Source organism: Eschrichtius robustus, chromosome 17 (genome assembly GCF_028021215.1).
Source record: "Eschrichtius robustus isolate mEscRob2 chromosome 17, mEscRob2.pri, whole genome shotgun sequence".
Classification (NCBI taxonomy): Eukaryota; Metazoa; Chordata; class Mammalia; order Artiodactyla; family Eschrichtiidae; genus Eschrichtius; species Eschrichtius robustus.
This window is the reverse complement of record NC_090840.1, coordinates 23,587,993-23,605,161: the sequence shown is the minus strand read 5'-3', so window position 1 is coordinate 23,605,161 and position 17,169 is coordinate 23,587,993.

The following is a 17,169-nucleotide window of genomic DNA, read 5'->3' as shown; positions in this document are numbered from 1 at the left end:
TCCACCTACTGCCTTGGCTTCCACATTTAATAGGCAAGAAATAGAACCTGGAAAGATGTGGCATACCAGGCATTTAAAACTCAATGTAGCCACTCAAGGGGACTATAAGCCTGTCCCTGAGAGCAGAGGCCTTGTCTTATACACTCTGGTGCCCTGGAGAATCCAGCCTGGCATCTTACACAGAGTGACATTCATTCAGCTTTGTAGAAATGGAGGATATTAGTCTGAACTGGCTGTCTCCCTCACTCTACTGTGACTTTATGGAAGGAAGGAACTGCGCCTTCAAAAAAAAAAAGAAAAACAAACCAAAACTTTAGGTTCCCCCCACTAGATATTAGGTAGCACAATAATTAAACTATAGTACATGATTTGTGCACGATAAGTTATGAGAGAGTTGATTTTTAGGTGTATAAGCAACTCCTGGACTGCTTATACACCTAAAAATTGCTTTTGAGAATACACACACACACACACACACACACACACACACACACAGTGTTAGGTAATGTTTATTCTGCTATAATTTTAGAAAAGGGATAAAAGGACACCAAGATAGTTATAGCTTGGGCTGTAACAATCTAAATGTGCACGACCAGCTTGGGTATTATTTTAGTTACAATCGCATGTTTTAGAATTCAGTGACGGTTGCTTATTGGCTTTTCCCTGTAGAATCCCCCAGCAATCTTCAGGCATGAATAACTAGCACGGGAGCTTCAGCAATGCATGAGCTGTGTGTGCAGAGCCCTGCACCGATGCCATGCATGAAGGGTGAGCAGGGCAGGAGGAAGAGCAGACACCAGATAGACCGTCCCAGGACAGCTCTTTGGCTTCTGGAAATTACCATCTTGCTGGGTGAATAGAAAACGCAGGCAAACCCATCACCGCTCACCACCTGCCCATGCATATATGGCTGTTGACTAAGCTCATCAATACATCAATAACCACAAAGAAGCTGTTCTGAGGCTGTTAGAATGTGTTTTCTTTTCTTTTCTTTTTTTTTTTTTTTGGTCGTAGGGCATAGTTATTTATTTATTTATTTTTGGCTGTGTTGGGTCTTCGTTTCTGTGCGAGGGCTTTCTCTAGTTGCGGCAAGCGGGGGCCACTCTTCATCGCAGTTCGCGGGCCTCCCACTATCGCGGCCTCTCTTGTTGCGGAGCACAGGCTCCAGACGCGCAGGCTCAGTAGTTGTGGCGCACGGGCTTCGTTGCTCCGCGGCATGTGGGATCTTCCCAGACCAGGGCTCGAACCCATGTCCCCTGCATTGGCAGGCAGATTCTCAACCACTGCACCACCAGGGAAGCCCCTAGAATGTGTTTTCTTGAAGCAATGAGAGACAAACTCAATTTTTCCAGATGGAATTGGTATCTGCAGGTTCTGGCTGCGTGGCTGATTTTTACACATGCACACACACTTGTGGTTTTCTTTAGTTAGGGTGGGTCCCTTTTGGCCTTGCCTGAGGTTTGTCACATTCTTTCACACACACAGTGACTACTAAAGATATCAGGTTTTCCTCACAGCTCCTGGCAGCCCCTCAGCTTTCAGCAGGTGTGGTTTCAATTTATATTTAGTCTCTTAGATACTCTAAGCAGGCTCATTCTCACCTTGAGGCAAACGACGGTGGGAGGACCATACTATAAATCTCCTTCCTGAGCGTCTTCTCTGGGAACCACTTCTAAGGAAGAGGGTAAGGGCAACGGGTGGAGTATTTTCTACCATCAAGTTCAAAGTGATTGTAGACAAAGCCCCATTGATCTCAGCACACCTTGTCTTCAGAGGAAGGTGGGGTATCCTATTTAAAGGGAGGGAAACTGAGACACAGGGGTGAAGTTACTTTCTTGAGGCTGTGGAGAGCTTGTGACAGGAACAGATGCCTACAGCAGCCTGCCTTCTTGGTTCCAGCCTCCTGCCTTAAGCTTGGGTCTGGCAAGATTGATTTTGATTCAGGGTGGGTTCCCTTCACTGAGTCTCCATCCAAAAATGGGAGTGAGGGGACTTCCCTGGCGGTCCAGTGGTTAAGACTCCATGCTTCCACTGCAGGGGGTGTGGGTTCATCCCTGGCTGGGGAACTAAAAAATCCCTCATGCCACACAGTGCGGCTAAAAAAAACCCCAACAAAACAAACAAAAAAGACAAAACCCAAAATGGGAGTGATCTCTCCTTAGCCAGCCTACTTCCCTTGAAGTCCAGGAAGAACTTTTGCACTTTGGGGCTTTGGCTGATCAAAATACAGGGGTTTGATACAGGAGAAATGATTGCCCAGCTAGTGGAACCTCTTAATAGCTGTGTGGTCTTGGGAAAGTCACTTTACTATCTGAGATTCAGCTCTTTATGTGTCAAATGGGGATGCAATATTGATGACAGGACAAGAGTTTCTGTGAGGGCCAAATGGGATAATGCACCAGAAAGTGCTTTCATTAAAAAAAAAAAAAAAATTATTGTGTGTGTTTATTTTTAAAATGGAAAACTTTATACCAACAGAAATATGCACATATTAAATATTCGCCCCCTTGGGAGCATGAACATTCTGTAGGAATCTATTTATTTACCCCTCAATTTCTTTGGCATTTCTTGGAATTAGGATTCTTTTCTTCTGTGTCACCCACTGACCCTCACTCTCCTCAGGTCTTTCCCAAAGAACTTGTCCAGTGGTTTGTGTCTCTATGTTAAGTCTTCTAGAATAATGTGGCTTCTGACACTTTTCAGGTCTTCGTGGTTACAATTATTTATTTGTATTTTACCAAAAAAATCCCTTAAAATATATGCATGTCGTAACAGATCAACCTATGCCCAGAAGTATATAAAGAAAAAGTTAATCAATTTCCCTCCCTCTGCTTTCATCCCACTCCAGTAACCAAAATTAACAATTTGATGTTTATGCTTCCCCTCTGATATCTGCACTTATGCAAATGCATTTAACTGTATATGCATAAATAGGCATTTAATACAGAAAGGGAATCATACAATAAATATGGCTTTGCAACTTGTATTTTGCTTTAAACTATATCATTTAAATGGATATATTCATTTTAATGGATACACAATATTTCATGGTATGAATATGCCATAATTTATTCAATTATTTTCTGATTTACCTGGATTCAATTTTTCAAGTCCCCCCAACTACCAAAATATGATGCAAAAAACAATCAAATACAGGAATCTTTAAATATATGGGTGCTTTTACTTCTATGAGATAGATTTTCAAAAGAGGTGTCATTGGGTCAAAGGCATGTGCATTTGAAAATTTATTAATGCTGTCAGATGATTATCAAAAAGATAGTACCAAATTACACCTCCACCTGCAATAAATGAAAAAGCCTGACTTCATGTTGGACTCCTGGCCAGCACGGATGCCATCAACATTTCTGATGGGTTTTCATTCTCATTTCCTTGGTTATTGATGAATATGAGTATTTTTTCATACATAAACTGGCCATTTTCAGTTCCATTTCTGTGAAATTACTATTCAACCTTTTTCTATGGAAGATTCTTTTCATATCAATATCAACTCATCTGCCATATGTAATTCAGATATTTTCTTGTAGTATATTGTTTGCTTTCTACTCTTATTTATGGCATCTCTTGCCACATGAGAATTTTTAAGTAATTCGCTCTGTTTTCAGAAACCTTTCTCTTATCTTCTGTGGTTCTGTGGTGCTGCAGTATCTCTGGTTTTCCCCTTTTCCCCGGAATGATTCTTTTTCCACTTATCTCCTTGTTTCCTCTTCTTTTTCTTCATTTCTCCCATAGCTATGAATTCTGCCCACTTGGTCTTTCTTTTTTCCTCCCTCAAATTTAGGAACATCTATCAATTCTTTGTCATTTCTCACCTTTATACTGATGACATCCTTGTCTATATCTCTAGCCTTAGGTTTCAGTTGCCCATCAGACATCTGCACTTGGATCTTTCGCCCTCATCTCCCAGGCAGCTTGGGTAAGAACAAATTCTTTGTTTTAACCCCCTACACCAGTTCGTCACACCAACTTCCCTGCATGTCTCAATACAACTAGTTCTCTGTCACCTGGACTTGAAACATTGGGTTCACCTTCAACTCTTTTTTTTTTTTTTTAATCAATTGCTATTTATTTATTTATTTATTTATTAAATATTTATTTATTTTTTGGCTGCATCGGGTCTTAGTTGCGGCACACGGGATTTTTGTTGCAGCGGGCTCTTCGTTGCGATGCATGGGCTTCTCTCTAGTTGTGGCTCACAGGCTCCAGAACGCGTGAGCTCATTAGTTGTGTCATGCGGGCTCTCTAGTTGTGGTGCCTGGGCTCCAGAGCACGTGGGCTCTGTAGTTGGGGCACATGGGTTCTCTAGCTGTGGCTTGGGCTTAGTTGCCCTGTGGCATGTGGGATCTTAGTTCTCTGACCAGCGATTGAACTGGCATCCCCTGTATTGCAAGATGGATTCTTGACCACTGGACCACCAGGGAAGTCCCACCTTCAACTCTTATAGCAAAACACTTATTCCAGTTGTGTTAAGGCCAGTCTTTTTCTTTCTGTGCCCGATGCCCCCTCCCTGGTCTAACACCTGTCACCTTGTGAGTAAATACTCTCAGTTTTGCAGGCAGGTAATTCCTCCCATCTGCAATAAGTGTTTGCTATAGTGTATCAGGAAATGCTCTTGTACTTGGAAGAGTGAAGACACACTTCAGGGTGAAGGTTATGGGCACGGGGATTCTGGATAGGAAATCTCACTGGTAGAATGAAATCATGTGTGATGTCAACACCTGGGGAACAGGTGGACACTCACATAAATCTGGAAATGAGGAAGGAGTTCCACTAACAAAGATCTTCTCTGACTTAGATGTCTAGGTAGTTGCTCTGTATCACATGTTTTGTTTTTTTTTTAATTAATTTTTATTGGAGCATAGTTGCTTTACAATATTCTCTTAGTTTCTGCTGTACAGCAAAGTGAATCAGCTATATGTATACATATATCCCCTCTTTTTTGGATTTCCTTCCCATTTAGGTCACCATAGAGCATTGAGTAGAGCTCCCTGTGCTACACAGTAGGTTCTCATTAGTTATCTATTTTATACGTAGAAGTATATATATGTCAATCCCAATCTCCCACTTCATCCCACCCTACCCACCCTTTCCCCCTTGGTATCCATGTTTTTTTGTTTTTTTTTAATAAATTTATTTATTTATTTACTTATGGCTGTGTTGGGTCTCCGTTTCTGTGCGAGGGCTTTCTCTAGTTGCGGCAAGCGGGGGCCACTCCTCATCGCGGTGCGCGGGCCTCTCACTGTCGCGGCCTCTCTTGTTGCGGAGCACAGGCTCCAGACGCGCAGGCTCAGTAATTGTGGCTCACGGGCCCAGCTGCTCCGCGGCATGTGGGATCTTCCCAGACCAGGGCTCAAACCTGTGTCCCCTGCATTGGCAGGCAGATTCTCAACCACTGCGCCGCCAGGGAAGCCCTGGTATCCATGTTTTAAAGATAGTTTTACCACATGGAACAAGCTAAAAGGTGAGGATCTCAGGCAAGAGGCATGCAGAGATATCAGCCCTTGGGGCGAGTGTAGTATTCAGAGGAAATCATGTAGAACAGGGCAAGCTAGCTAGAAAAGGATTAAAGACTTGTGCTTCACAAGTCAGATTTCTTTTCTGAGTACTCTTCCTGTGTTTCCACTTTGTTCTCCTTCAGGATTTAGTAAAGACTCTTACAGGGGTTGGCTTGTGTCAGCACTGCAAAGGGGCAGAGCTGACCTCCCCTAGGATCAGCATGGTGGCGGTGGGTGAGCTCACAGGGAAGGGACCGAGTCAGAGCAGGCACAGTAGTTGGGAGGCAGTGTAGTGAAGTGACTGAAGATATGGCTGCATATTCAGACTCCTGTCCCACCACCACCTGGCCGTAAGAACTTCATCAAGTTGCTGGACTCTTCCTTGTCTGTTTCCTCATCCATAAAATGACAATATATACTCAGCAGGTTGCTGGGAAGATCTAATATATTGATGTTTGTAATGTGCTTAGAACAGTGCCTAGCCTATAATAAATATTATATCAACATTTCTTTTCACCAGGAAACTCTACTCTGGGTACTACATTTTGGAGGTTCTGAATTTTACTTTCTTAAGGGAAATGCCATTATCTTACATGCTTCATGACTTGAAAAATGTACTAACCTCCCATGTGCCACTTCGATCCAGATTTTCTAGTCTCTGAACCATGTATGGCATCTTATCACCAGGATACTCTTCCTTGCAGCCCATTTTCACCATGACCTTGGATTCATTCTGTCTGTAGAGCATCACCTTTTTTTCTTCCCGTTTGCTTTGTTCAGGGTGGTCTCATATACTGTCCTTGTTCCTACCTCTTTGTTTTCATTAAGAATATTTCTTTACCTGGAATGTCCTTCATTCCCAATTCTTTCCCCGTTCCCTACCTCCCCTCCACAAACTCTACCTATTCTTTTAGATCTAAATTAGTCCAGACTTTTTCCAGGAAGTATTCTACGGCCACCTTAGCTTTCAACTATTTATAGGTCATCTCCACTAGATGGTTCGCATGTACTTTGAACTCAACATATTTAGACCTGAGCTCTTTTTTTTTTTTAATATTAATTTTTAAAATTATTTATTTATTTATTTATGGCTGTGTTGGGTCTTTGTTTCTGTGCGAGGGCTTTCTCCAGTTGCGGCAAGCGGGGGCCACTCTTCATCACGGTACGCGGGCCTCTCACTATCGCGTGGCCTCTCCTGTTGCGGAGCACAGGCTCCAGACGCGCAGGCTCAGTAGTTGTGGCTCACAGGCCTAGTTGCTCCACGGCATGTGGGATCTTCCCAGACCAGGGCTCGAACCCATGTCCCCTGCATCGGCAGGCAGATTCTCAACCACTGCGCCACCAGGGAAGCCCTAGACCTGAGCTCTTTATCCTCCACTCCTCCCATTTATTTTCTTATAGTTTTTCTCTTATTGCTGCCAGCCAGGGTCTGTGAGTTGAGGACACCAAATTATGACCCAGTAGAAATTAAGAACATCCAATCAAAATGCATCATCATTGATCCTGCTCATATTTTATCCTCAGTATCAATTGGCTACCATGTTGTCTTGGTTCTACATCCTACGTAATTCTTTATCCCATACCTCTCATTAGCTTTTGTCTTAACTACTGAGATAGACTCCTAATGATTTCCTTGCCTCTCATCTTGTCTTACTCCAAACCATCTTCCAGGCAACAATTAAGATAATCTTTCTAATACACAATACAATTGCCCTAGTCTCCTCTTCTGATATTTTAAAGACTTTCTATTGTGTAAAGTTGAAATCTCCATCCCTATTGCCACCTGGTTTCTGCCTCTCTGCCATTCTCGTATCCCATCATTGCTCAATTTTTACTCTGACTTCAGCTCATTAATGGGCCACCATGCCATTTCCTGACTCAGTGCCTTAGCACACCCAGTTCTTTCTACCTGGAAGATCCTTCACTCATGAGTCTACTTAGAAAACACCTTCAAGACTCTCCTCAAATGCCACCTTTTTGTGATGTTTCTCCTAGTTCTCATGCCCATCTTAAGCATTATCTATCTATCTATCTATCTATCTATCTATCTATCTATCTATCTATCTATCGATCTATCATCTATGTAAATTGTCTATCTATAGATAGATAATTATAGGTATTTGTAGGTATCTATCTACAAATTGTTCAATCTTCAAAGTAATAAAAAATATATATTACTACACACACGCACACATACACACACACACACACACTACACTAAAAGTAAACACTTTGTTTACAGTCTGTCTCCCCTACCAGCCTGAGTTCCTCGTGGGTGGGATTGTGGGTTATTCATATCCCTCTTGTTTAGCAAGATGCTTCATATGTTACAGGTGGTCCATTAATCTTCATTGAATAAATTAATAAACAGAATAAATCATACTCTTTACAGCGAGAGTGTGAAGTCTGCAAGGGAGAGCGCAGTGCCTTTTACATACACTCTTGCACCTCATTCACGTTTGGAACTCAGTAGGCGATCAACAAATATGTATCGACGATCTCAGTTGAACTCTGCCACACAGAAGTAGAATCTGTTTTATATTATTATTAACAAATATGTTTATGCGTATATGCCGTGCTCTCATAATTAAAGTTCCTTTAGGGCAAGGACAATATTTTACACACTGCTTTCCCCACAGTGATTCATGCAGTGCTGTTTAATGAATGTCCATTAATTGAGTAACCAGGTAGCAGAGCCTAGATTATTTCTTTCCCAACTCTTATGGATTTTTGTTTCCTGGGACAGTATTTGGTCTCTCCCATTAACGGTTCCTAGTGAAGAAGTTGCTGAGGCCTTGGGGGACCAGCTTCGTTAGGCCAAGCAGGGGCTCTAAGCTCTTTATGAGTGTTCTGATGTGCTCTGACAGGAATAACGTCTCTAGGTGTCTCAGATAACACACTCTTGAAAGCACCTGGTCATTGACTTTCGTCAGGAAATGGCAGTGCTCCAGGGCCTGTTCATTCTGGCTGGCAGTGAGTTGAGTGAATTCTGGGCAGCCTGTCAAACGTGGGTGGCCATTTTCAATTCTGCCCGCACCAGCAGAGCGCTCCTCTGCATTTCCTTATCTGCCAAGCAAAAATGATAATTGCCTCTCATCTATCTCAATGAGTTATGATGAGGCTAAACCAGACTATTCAATGTGAAGGAAGCACCCGTTGGAAGTGCTTGAACAGCATCGATGCTGAGTAGAAACCGGAAAATTCCTTCTCACCCGATATTAATACCTGCTGTGACCTATAGCTGAGTGATGAAAATTATAAATGATTAGGAAGTAGAGATTTGTTCCATTAGATAAGGGTAATTATAGAATTATGAATATGGAAACGCCTCTTTTTTTCTTCCTTTTTAATACATTTTAATCCAATTACTATATTTGTCATCTGTGAGGATTATGTATTTTATTAGTCATGTAAAAGGAATGAATAGCATTTTACGCCCATTTTTAACAGATGGGGCAGGCAGGAGTGGCTCCCATACAAAATGATTGCCAGGGTCAGAAAAGTTGTTGTCACACGTGGTCAGACACTGCCCCCTGGTGGTCCAAAATGATCTCACATCTCCTCCAGGAAGGAAAACCCGCAATCCAAAGGCAACACATCCTTAGGGGATCTGAGAATCTCTCTCTCTCTCCTCCTCACACACATAAAACTTCTTTCCCTACCGTTCTCCCTACTCCACCATGTTATTTACACCACCATAACTGCCATATTATAATTTTATTTTTAAGAAAATTATTTATTTATTTATGGCTGCGTCAGGTCTTCGTTGCTGCGCGTGGGTTTTTCTTTAGTTGCGGAGAGCGGGGGCTACTCTTCGTTGCGGTGCGCGGGTTTTTCATTGCGGTGGCTTCTCTTGTTGCGGAGTACGGGCTCTAGGCGCGCGGGTTTCAGTAGTTGTGGCTTGAGGGCTCAGTAGTTGTGGCGCGTGGGCTTAGTTGCTCAGTGGCATGTGGGATCGTCCCCGGACCAGGGATCGAACACGGGTCTCCTGCATTGGCAGGCGAATTCTTACCCACTGCGTCACCAGGGAAAGCCCCATGTTATAATTTTTATACATAAAAGTTTATAACTTTTCTAATTCCAATGTAGGCTTGCTGAGCACAGTTTTGAAGGTTAAGGAGACATTTACTGAGCACCTCCTATGTGCCAGGCCTTTGCCTCCACCTCAGATAAGAATCTTTGGACAACTTTATCTTATGTATCCCTTTAATCTAACAGACTATGAATCTCATCATTTTCATGGCCATTTCCCCCGAGTTGTATGAATGTATATATATGACTTATTTGTTGTCAGTCTCCCCTCACAACCATGTAAGATCCATGAAAGCAAGAATCACATCTGTTTTATTCAGTATTGTATAGTTAACACCTAGTCAAATATTTGGCACTTAATAGTCCATCAATAGTGTTTGTGGAGCGAATGGGTAAAACTGGAAGAAATTATTTCAATTGCAATGTGATAATTGTTGATACAAGCAAACATAGGGAGTTACAGAAGCAGAGAGGAGAGCCAGCTAATGGGGGGAAGTGGGAAGGGATGGATATGTGTTCAAGATAGGTTCCTAAAGGAACCAGTGGATGTGTGAGCTGTAGAAGAAGGCAGGTAAGCAAGCAGATAGAACAGCACGAGCAAAAGCATGAGCCTGAAAATGAGCATGGCGTGTATAAACTGTGATTATCAGTTCAGTCATGTCGGAGGGCACCATGCTTAAGACCATCCAGTGGGCAACTGGCAACTATTGCTAAGAGTGTGAGATAGCTATATTTGTTTTTTAGGCAGATCACCATTTGAATGGCCTCACAGCTGTGGATCAGGTTCTATTCATTTATATATGCAGGGCTTGATGTGCACGAATCACTCTCTAAATGTTGAATGCAAACATGAATCAGTAAGAACAGGAGTAAGAGAAGGACAATCATGAGGATGGTTGATGCAAGTAGAAAATAAGTGAAGAGAATGGGCACAGGTCTGTGTGTAGAAGAAAGAGCAAAAGATGGCGAATGCATGTGATAGTTTTCTCAGATTGTGTAAACTCCATGCTGGATCCTCAATGAATGTTTGCTGAATGACTCAGTGAACCGGAGGACTTGTTACCAGAGAAATAGTGACCTGAATGTGTTGCAACAAAATTCTACAGATTGTGCAGTTTCATTCCCCGTTTACCAATGTGCCAGGCATTGGGCCAGTTGAATTAATCGAGTTCTACCTTTGTTCTCGGTTTGGTGTTGTACTGCTCATTCTGTAGTGCCTTCCTTGTATATGCCATTTAAAGAGTGAGACCATTGATTTGCTTAGATTTAACCTACTTTTCATAAGGTTTCAACTGTGAAATGAGTGAGGAAAGCCCCCTGAAATCTGGGTTTCACTTACGGAAATTGACCCCTACTTAAAATTTTAGAAGCTTTGTTCTGAGTGTGCTGCCATGAAAATTATGTTTTGGCTTATTCATAGTGTAGGATTTTACCTTAAACTTATACATAGAACAAAATCCATTTTGGAGTAGCTTTCCTTACATGTTTTTCTCTTTGTGGAAACTAGCTGAAATTCATGGGTCTTTTAATAAGTATATTACTTGAGAGTGAATTCCACTGCATGGCAAGACCTTTCTAGAATTTATTTCAGTTTCTGGAGGATCTGAAAATTTAAGAATCAAGCACAACAATTTACAAGTGTTCTGGATTTTGTGAAATTTTAAGGAATCATCTGTTTTTACTGAGGCTTCCTGTATTCTTAAATTTACTGAATTCTTTAGTGATAAGATAGTGTGGAAGGAGTCTGGTAAGAGGCTTGAAAAGAAGCTTGATTTGAACTGCAGAGAGTTTCTCTCTATAAATAACACTTTTTTTGGATAACATTTTCTGAAAAGTTCCAAATTGTTATTACTTTTGAGAAGACCATTACTGGTAAAAAGTCAATCAGAAACTATTTTAATTATGTCAAACTGAAAGAGATTTAAGGGAATTTGGTGTTTTCCAGAACTTTGTAAGTGCTGTAAGAGTGAAAGTCAGAGGCACTGTAGCTGTGTGGTCCAGAAAATCAGGAAGTCGTTGTCGCCATGTAGGAGTCTGGAGACGGCAGGAAAGGCCAGTGTCCATGGTCACAGTTGTCCTGAAGTAAGACATTGTCAGAGAAATGTGACTGCTACAAAAGATCATCTTTGCTTTCCCCCCCAATTCCAGGGGGGAAAGAATGACTTCTACTTCCCTTCCACCTTCCAAATCTAATGCAAGCACATATCATTGGCAGAATCAATAGAGTACCAGGAACTCTGCTGGCAAAGAAGACAGGAAGTGTAGTTCACAGGCTTTTAGTCCTTGGGGAGAGTACAGAGGGATGAGAATGATGCTGAATGATGTTAGACAATATCAAATATATTCATCAACAATAATTAGAAGACCTATAAATCTTACTGGCTCCTTATATTGACAGAGTATATCCTTGAGTAATTTTCTCAGAAATTGGGCAGTACCTTTTATGAGTTCTTTTATATATGAAAGTATCTTTATTTTGCCTTTGCATTTGATTGATCATTTGATGGATATAGAGCCCTACCTTATTTCCTCAGGACTTTAAAGATATTTCTCCTTTATCTTTTAGCATTCAGAGTTGCCAACAGGGACTCAGAATCAATCTGATTTTCACTCCTCTGTAGGTAAATTATTTTTAACTCTGGTGGCAATTTAAAGGATTGGATATTTCCAAACTTCAGCATTTGTGTGGGTGCAGTCTTTTTGCATTTGCTCTGTTTAGCACTTAGTTGGTTATTTCTATCTGCTGATTCATGTTGCTCTGTAGTGCTAGGAAATTTTCTTCTGTTATGTCTTTATTTCCTACACAAACTTCTCCCCCTCTCACCCAAGTAATCTAGAAGAGCTCTGAGATGAATGTTGGAGCCCTGAATCCATCTTTCTTCTGTTCTTTCTTTTGGTGTCAAATCCAAAATAATCATTGCCAAGATTGATGTCAAGGAGCTTACCTTTGATATTTTTTTCTAGTAGTTTTATGTTTAAGTCTTTAATCTATTTTGAGTTGATTTTTGTGTATGGTGTAAGTTAGGGGTCCAGTTTCATTCTGTTGCATGTAGTTGTCCAGTTTTCCCAATACCTTTTATTGACAAGACTATGCTTTCCTCATTTATATTATTGACTCCTTTGCCATGAACTAATTGAGTATATAATACATGGGTTTGTTTCTGGACTCTTTATTTGGCTCCTTTGATTTGTTTTTATGCCAAGAGCATACTGTTTTGATTACTATAGCTTTGCAATATAATTTGAAATCAGGACGCATGATGCCTTCAGCTTTGTTCTTTTTTTTCAAGATTTCTTTGGCTAGTCAGGGTCTTTTGTGGTTCCATACAAATTTTAAAACTATTTGCTCTATTTCTGGAAAAATGTCATTGGAATATTGATAGGAATTGCATTGAATCTGTAAATTGCTTTAGAGAGTAAAATGAGTTTGAGTGTGTTCCCTCTTCTTCAATTTTTTTGGGGGAAGAGATTGAGTAGAATTTTCATTAATTCTTCTTTAGATGTTTGGTAGAATTCATCAGTGAAGCCATCTGGTCCTGGGCTTTTCTTTGTTGGGAGGTTTTGATTATTGAGTCAATCCTTACTTGTTACTGATCTGCTCAGATTTTCTTTTTCTTCACAATTCAGACTTGGCAGATCGTATGTTTCTCAAAATTTATCCATTTTTTCTAGGTTGCCCAATTTGTTAGTATATAAATTGTTCATAGTAGTCTCTTATGATCCTTTGTATCTACTGGATATCGGTTGTAATGTTTTCTCTTTCATTTATAATTTTCTTTAGTTGAATCCGCCCTCTTTTTTTCTTGGTAAGTTTAGATAAATGTTTGTCAGTTCTGTAAACTTTCCTCTTAGAAATACTCCTGTCATCCGATAAGTTTTGGTAGTTGTGTTTCCACTTTCATTTATTCTAATTTTTTTTTTTTTTTGTCTCTATGTCCTTAGGGCTCACACTCATTGTTTTAGTTCGAATACAAAGATAGTGTTGTCTAACTCTCACTAAAGCCTGGAAAGGGGAAAGGAGTCAGCTGGCCTACATACTCAAGATATATGCTCTCAGTTAAACACTCTGATACCTGGTTGCCCCACACCTGTTACCTCTTGACTCTGGACTTAGAACTCCCCCCAACAGCATCTACCTCTGAGATACATGCCTTCCTCCAGCTGGATTTCTCCACAGATCTGAGTCCAACTGGTCTCCATTTTTCAAAGTTTGCTCAAAACTTCTGGCCTATTTACAGCACTTCTATTTTCTATTAGTGCAATGGAATTACTCTATCTTAAATATATTTTATGCTATTTCACGGATTTGGGACAAAAACAATGAGAAATGAATGTATCCAACCCTCCATCTTGATCTAACTGGTGACTTCTCAATTATGTTTTCCTAAAAAAATAGTCCCTTAAACCATTTATGGTGTTGCTCAAATAAGAGGAAATCACCCTTTGCTTTCAGAATTTTAATTAAAAAATTGATTTTCAAAATATGTATATTCAAAATTATTATCCCACATTTACAACACAACTAAAAAGTTATTGTTCTATCTGTTCTGATACATTTTGTGCAGACCTACTCAATGACAGAGAAATCAATTTGTTAATCCTTTGAGATTACTTTTGATTCTGAATTTTTGTTTTTTTTTTTTTTTACTCTCCGTACTTTTAAAGTGTTGTCATCGGCCATGTTGGTGGGCTGAGCCGTGAAAGGAGGAAATGAATCAAATCACTAAGAAAATGGAAATGTTCCCTTTGTTTCATTCATTTGTTTTCTTTCTTTCTTTCTTTCTTTTTTTTTTTTTTTTTACACTCCACAAATGTTTTCAAGCACTCTGTTAAATGTTGGGAGGAGAAAATCATGGTATTTTCCAGAAACTAAAGAAAGTAAGGTTGTTACATAGATTATAGGGCTATGATGATAAGAGATGAAAGCAGTGAGACCACAAGTTTGTAAATTACACTAAGGAATTTAGAATAACTTCAGGGCAATGAGAAGCCACCAAAATATTTTAAGTGGAGAAGTGACCCAATCAGATATCAATTTTATGGACTCCCACCTTGGCTGTAGTATGTAGAACAGACTAGAAGTGGGTAAGATTTTTTCTTTGCAAAAGACTGTCCTATTCTTACACATTTTTCTTGCTCTTCTCTTCCATTTGCTGTTAGATTCATTTTACAAAAATGAAAACCTAGCCAAGAGAATACAAAGCAGTTTAATAAGAAGGTTGCACGTGATTCTGTAATAGATCTTCTATAATGGACATTCTATAATTGCTAAAGTTTAATAGATTTCCCCATCCTTTTTGTGATAATTTATAACTAGGCTTAGTTTATAGCTCTGGACTAGAAATGATGTTTCTTTCTTCTGTAACCATCAATTTCATATTGAATGTATGAAACATGAAAAGTTTCCCAAAGAGGTATTACTCAAAATGTTAAACTCTAGGGGAAACTTTGACTTACTCTGTTCCTCCTCATTGTTTCTTTTTAGTATGTAATTTGGTAATTAACTGTCCATCTCCCAGTAGATAATGAAAAAGACATATAGGCAAAATACTGTGGTTACACAAGTGCTTGTTAATGAGTAAACAAATAAATTACATATAGAATGTTGCTGACAACTGCTTCTTATTGTTGTGTTAAATGTTGTGTTCCTTCAGCAGAATAAGTATATTTTACTAATATGTTTGGGCTTTGTGGCTACAATAACTGTGAGTGGAAATATATTTGTTTAATGCCCTACTCTGTTCCCAAAATCATCTGAGATATTTATATGTGTAAATATAAGCCCTCATTGCAGGCAGAGAAGTGTTTGAAAGCTAAATCTGTAACAAAACTTGTATGAAAATCAAAGTGGGGCTTCCCTGGTGGCACAGTGGTTGAGCATCTGCCTGGCAATGCAGGGGACACGGGTTCGAGCCCTGGTCTGGGAAGATCCCACATGCCACGGAGCAACTGGGCCCGTGAGCCACAACTACTGAGCCTGCGCGTCTGGAGCCTGTGCTCCGCAACAAGAGAGGCCGCGATAGTGAGAGGCCCGCGCACCGCGATGAAGAGAGGCCCCCACTTGCCCCAACTAGAGAAAGCCCTCGCACAGAAACGAAGACCCAACACAGCCATAAATAAATAAATAAATAAAAATAACGACTGTGGAGTTTTCATGTGTTGCCCTTTCTTAAAAAAAAAAAAAAAAAAAATCAAAGTGGCCTGGGTGTAATTATAAAATGTCTTTCAAATAGCTGTTTGTGATGAGTTTAATATAAAGTTCATGACAGAAAAGTTTGCATTTCAGTTCCTTCTAGATAAAAAATAACCAAAGTAACTAATACTTTATAAATAGTAAGTACTACTTCCTAGAGGTTAGGCTTTTTTTTAGTGCTTAAAGTTGCTAATTCATTTAATTTTCACTATAACTTTATGAGGTCGGTACTACTATCATCCTCCGTTACATCTGAAGAAACAGAGGCAGAGGGGCTAAGTTATTTGTTTACTGACACCTGACTGATAAGTAACCAAGGTGGGATTTGAACCCACACACTTTGGTCCCATGTTACTGGCCAGCACACCATGTTTCTACATTGTTAGAAGGCTATCTCAGTAATCCCAACAAATGATGATGGTAGATTAGACAAAGGTGATAAAGTATCTATCTATCTATTATCTATCTATCTATCAATCATCTATTTATCTATCTATCTATTGATTCTGAGAATAGAGTCAACAAAATTTTCTGATATTTGCCTATGGAGTATGAGAGAAAGAAGGGGATCAAAGATGACTACACGGTTTTTGGCTGAGCAATTTAAAGGATGAAAATGTAAGAGAATGGGGAGTGGGATTTGGGGGGAATATTGGAAGTTTTGTTTGGGGCATGTTAAGTTGAGGTGCCTATTATACAAATATACAAATGGAGATGCATGCAGTATATACAAATGAAGATGTTGAGGGTCAGTTGGCTATATGAGACTGGAGTTCAGGTGACAAATATAGATCTAAAAGTTTGGGAGTTGTATGCATATAGATGATGTTTAAACTTTGAGACTGGTACAGACCACTAAGGGAATAAGAGTGAAAGTAGATCAGACCAGGGACTGATCCCTGGGACACCCCAACACTTAGAGGTTGGGTAGAAGAAGAGGGTCCAGCAAAGGAGAAGAAGAAGCAGAAACACTGAAATGAAAGCCAAAAAAAAATCTGGGGTAGTTAAAGCCAAGTGAAGGAAGATATCATGGAAGAGAGAATCATCAGTTATGTCAAGTAATAGGTCAAATAAGATGAGGGTTGAGTATTTACCATTGGATCTGGCACCCGGAGATCATTGGTAATTTGACAAGAACAGTGTAGGTATAGTAGAATGTGGGTAAAAGCCTTATTGGAGATGGTTCATGGGAGAAGAGGAGAGAAAAGATAGTGAAGGGAGACAATGCTTTAGGAGTTTTGCCGCAAAAGGGAGCAGAGAAGTATGTCAGTAGCTGGTGGAAAATTAAATAGAAAAAATTTTTTAAAGTGGGAGACATAATAGCATGTTTTTATGCTGACACTGTAGAAAGAAAAAAATGATGAAATAAGAGGGAGAGGAGAGAATTCCTGGAGCAATATATCTGAGCTTGTGAGAGGAGATGGAATCTAG